This window comes from Notechis scutatus, chromosome 1 (genome assembly GCF_049901735.1).
Source record: "Notechis scutatus isolate UNSWTSFEM ecotype Mainland chromosome 1, rNotScu1.2, whole genome shotgun sequence".
Lineage (NCBI taxonomy): Eukaryota > Metazoa > Chordata > Lepidosauria > Squamata > Elapidae > Notechis > Notechis scutatus.
Genome location: NC_142009.1, coordinates 272214265 through 272219617, shown reverse-complemented (window position 1 = coordinate 272219617; position 5353 = coordinate 272214265).

Here is a 5353-nt window from a genome sequence, read left to right as displayed (position 1 = left end):
ATAATATTGAAGACAGGGGTATGATGCTAGTTTGCCTCCTTGTGGTATACCCTGGATAGCATGGAAGTGTGAACCAAATGACTAGCAACAATTGGCAGCCAGACAACATTGAAGAATTGGCAGTTGTGACAGTTGGCAAGTCAGACATCTTTGTAGAACTCCTGGTTCTCTAAATACATGGCAACAGATAAGCAAAATGGCTGCCCATCCTGACCCACATTGCACCACCAGTTCTATGAAGGCAGGAAGCCTTAGTGAAGGAGTACTAAATTGCAACTTGCTCAGCAGCTGTCTAACAACTTTGACATCAACACACAGTAAAAAGCCAACTGGGCTGCTGAACGCCTAGATACAGGCAGTTATGTAGATGATCCTACACAACAGGTGCCAGGTTTTGACCTTCCTCGCCAGCATTGGTCAACTCTGAACAGGATCCATATCCAACATGGTATCTGCCAGGACTCATTGTTTAAGTGGGGTCTTGTCTCTACCCTTCAGTGTGACTGTGGTGCTCCTTGACAAAATGTCCATCACATTGTGTCTGAATGTCCATCAAAAGCTTTAACATTTGAACTAGTCTAAGTCCATGTATTTGCCATACGCTAAATAAATAAATTGAAGACAAAGAATTGGTAACAATTATATAATAGTGAGATTTGCAAATAGAGATCACAACTGTTTGGGAGAAGTCAACAATGGCATCAATTGTTATTGGACACTGGCTAAATTTGGAACAAATTACAACAGCCCAGTTACAATTAACAGCACTGATTGGCACCCAATACTTAAGTAGATGCTACTACCTTTGTGAGGCTTGAGTCATGATGAGGAAAAGCAGCCGCCACTGGCTGTGATACATGGTTAGTGGAATTGAGGTAATAAAGATAAATTGTACAAGGCATGTTGGGAAGGAAGACTTCCGACTATGGAGTGATTACATTTTAGTTGTCAAAAGAAATATTTTTTCCTCCAGGATGCTTTTTAAATAGCTGCTTCGATCCCAGTTAGAAATAATTTCAAAGCTATCTCTTTCAAAAGGTTTTCATTCCAGTTTCCCAACTCATCATCATCAGCCATTTGAAAGAGATGCTCCATATTTTTGGCAGCATATGGGCAAAATAGAAAAAGGAAACAGTAATTTAATCCATTCTTATTTGTGTGAAAAATCCAAACATAAAAGTCTTTATTGTGGAAAATTAAAGTGAATTCAGCTTCAGTACTGCATTGGCTTTAGAGAGTCAGTTTGGTGTGGTGGTTTGCTAGAAACCAGGAGAGTGTGAATTCTAGTTCTACTTAGGCACAAAGCAAGTGGGCTACTCACTCATTCATTTGGACCACTCAGTCTCTCTCAGCAGACATTTGCAAAACTCTTCGGAAATCTTGCCAAGAAAACTACAGGGACTTGTTCAGGCAATTCCCAGGAATTATCACTGATTTAAAGGCATAGAGACACACTGCTTTCAAATGCAGAAGGCCTCTGATCATCCAAAGCAACAGCAGGGGAATGTAGCAGGCTATCCTAACACCCAATGTCCATCTTAATTCCATCCCCATCCCAGCGTCCACTGTGACAGTACAATAAATCTGATGGTATCTTTCTCAGACCTTTAAAATGGCCGAAATTGACATATAGCACAAATGCTTAGCGTGACTATGCATCAGCATTAATTTGGGGACCTTTGCAAATAAATAGATGTTAGCATTTTAAAAGAAGCACAACAGTAATAATAACATCTTTTTAAAGGTTTTAAAAACAAAAACTAAAGAAATCAGATTGTAGGAGCCTCCATTGATTTCCCCCTTCACTTTAATGTTAGGTACTGTACAGTGGTCTTTTAAAAAAAGTAACAGTGTTTAGTTTTAACAGTCGCTCTAATTTAATAAATCTTAGTTCATGATATGGACCTACAAAAATGTTTAAAAAATAAAGCCTTCTATGGTAAAGGAGTGTTTCAGTAAGTTTTGGCTTTATTTCCTGAAGGAGAGATTTTTGGAAAGTTCTCAAGCATTTATATAAAGAAATCCATTAATTTCTGACCTCCCCCGCCCCCTGTTCTCAAACTCAAGCCATATGTTCCTAGTGAAGCAGTGAGAACTGCAAAATGAAGCTCAGCCTTGCTTGAAATGTGGAAAAGGGACACTTGCCAATCAGAGGGATTTGCAGAAAAAGACAACTACCCAGCTCTGACGCTAGGGATCCTTTTGCACATCAAAATCTCATCAAATCTTGGCAACTGTTAGGAAGATAATAATCTCTATCAGATACACTTTGCACAAAATAAACTCTCGGTCTGTTAGCTATAGGCAGGATTGCCAGATCAAGTTAGCAGAGCTAAGAGATACAAGGAAGAGCTAGATATATAGCTATGAATCATAGAAACAGTAACACACACACACACACAAACACACAATCTGCTGACGTTGCCCAGCTGCATATTAGGAAAGTGCTGGCAAAGGATGGACACAGCAAGACTGTTTGGAGAAATGAATAGCAGATAAGCAATTTGATGAGGATATTGAGAGCTTAATTTGAACCAGCAAAAAGTCCTGGAATGGACAAACCTAAAGCTAACTGCATGCTTCTTTGACATGCTGGCCTTCTTGTGTGAGTCATTCCTCTTTTGCAGAAAGAGTACATCCATAAGAAGCAGAACCTCACAACTATGCAAAAAGATGACAGCCAAACACTGCATACTTGGAGAGGAGGTGATTAGCATTAATGTTAGCCCTGAGAGGTAGCTCAGGTCAAGGCACTGCAGGGATTCCAGAAATGCTACTTATTACTGTGGAGTAAATTAACAGTGAAGAAAACAAATAAATGGGACATCAAAACAAATGTGCCCAGAGTCCTTACTTGAGGCAAAAATGACCAATTAATCATATTTTGTTTTGATACATTATACAAAGGTCTAGTTCTCTGGAGAAATCTATATTGCTAGGAAAGTGAAAGGAAAGAGAAGGACAGGATAACCAGAAGTAAAATGGATAGACTCAGTTACAGTGACAATGGTTCTACCTGTGATGACCCAGGGTGGGATACAAAACAAACACAGTCACAGAAAACAGGTGAAGCCCCTTTTATTCCTTCACTTTGCTTCCAAGCTCCAAATATTCTTGACGGAAGCCAAAAAAAATTCCCACACAAACAGTTACAAAGAAGAAGGGAAAAAGCAACCCAAACCAGGCAAGATAAGGGCTGGACAACGTCCACAGATAACACACACTGGGAAGGACGCCAAACTCAGAGAGGAATCATCAACTAGAGATATTTCCACGCTTTGTTTCCAGCATTCGCCCGTATGCAGGTCCGTACCCTTATTCAGTTGTCACAGCTGCAGCCCATGAAGAGGATCAAGGCCCTCTCCTCCCAAGTAGATCACGTCTCTTCCTCATCCTCTCCTCCCTGAGTGCCCTAGGATGGATAGGGGATGGGCCTGAGTCCTTCTCTGACTGTTCAGCCGGCCTCTGCCCTTCCCCAGCCTCCTCCACAACCTCTCCCAGCCTCCTCCACAACCTCCAGAGCCACACTTCCACTCCCTGTCGGCTGTTCCTTCTCTCCTTCAGAGTCAGTCTCCACCAGGGGCATGACGCTACCATTGGACTTGAAGGACAAGACCGGGAACACAGCATCCTGGAGAAAGTGTATCTGTGTGGTTGCTAAGAGTTGACATTGATGTGATGACATATGATCAATCTATCTATCAACCAATCAATCACAGTAACACAATTTGGAAAACCTCTCTGAAATCTGAAAAAAATCTTTCTTAGTTGAGGTAAGCTTCAATTTAAAAAAGGGATTTACAACCAGTACTCGGTTGCCACCTTCCCCCCCCCAAGGTCATGTGCCAAAATTTGGGTGCTTGGCAATTGGCATGTATTTACAATAGTTGCCGAGTCCCAAGATCACGATTGCCATTTATGATCATCCCAGGGACTTCTGATAAGCAACGCCAATGAGGGAAGTCAGATTCCCTTAATGACCATGTCATTCACTTAACCACAGCAAAAAAAATATTGTAAAATTGAATGCGACTCGCTTAGTAACTTAGCATCGCTTAGAGGAGGAAGTTCTTGTCCTGATCATGATGGTAAATAAAGGTTCACTTGTACCCATTTTTTAAAATATGACACAATTAAGGTAGCACTGTTTTGGGATTCTTTCTCACACTTTCTACTGTCCCTGGGCTGAGGGATCATTTCCTCTCTCCTTCCTACTCCTTGAGACCAAAGCTAAATACTTCCACAGTTAAATTGGCAATAGGAATGTCGGTCTATAAATCTGAGAGGACTATTTGATTTCAGAGGATGGAATTTAAGGGGGGAAATTATCAACTCGTCAAAAGCCCTCCCCTCCACACATATTTGGAGAATCTTCTCTCAAACAACCAACTTAGCAGCCAGATCTCATACGCTTAACTGAGTGTGGCCTGGCAGATGAAAAACGAAGAAAAAAAAATAACTTAGGTATGTCTAGTGAAAAGAAGGACTACAGGAGACAGGATAGCAGTGTTCTAATACCTGAGGGGATTCTACAAAGAAGGGATGTCAATCTATTTTCCAAAGCACCAGAAGGCAAGGTCAGAAATAATGGGTGGAAACTAATCAAGGAGAGAAGCAACCTAGAACTAAGGACAAATTTCCTGACAGTGAGAATAGTTAACCAGGGGAATGGCTTGCCTTCAGAAGTTGTGGGTACTCCAACACTGGAGGTTTTTAAGAAGAGATTGGACAGCCATTTGTCTGAAATGGTATGGGGACTCTGCTTGAGCAGAGGAGTGAACTAGAACAGGGGTCTCCAACCTTGGCAACTTTAAGACTTGTGGACTTCAGCAAAGCTGGCTAAGGAATTCTGGGAGTTGAAGTCCATAAGTCTTAAAGTTGTCAAGATTGGAGACCCCTGAACTAGAAGACCTCCAAGGTTCCTTCCAATTCTGTTATTCTGGTATCCAAGACCAGAGAAGAATGTCCTTTTCCTTTCATGTCTGGATTTTTCCTTGCATTCATTGTAGAATTCTGCCATCTAGTGGTTCATTGATAGGACACTTGGCAACAAGATGAAACCAAATTTTGAAGGTAAACCAAAATCAACATTCAGATAAGCAGAGGAACTGGAATAAATCTTGTGCTTCTAATATTGTCTTGGTGAGGGGAAAAACCCTGTGTTGTTCTTGGCTTTGAAAATATATGAAGTAGTACATGCATATAGTTCTGTGTAAAACAGTTTTATTCCATCCTAAAAACCTAGAGCAGCTATGGATGCAGCAGTGTCCTTTCTGTTCTCATGAAAAGCTTCTTTTCATCCAAATTGGGTAGTGATGGATCCAGCGAAAAGGAAAAAATAAACCAGTATGTG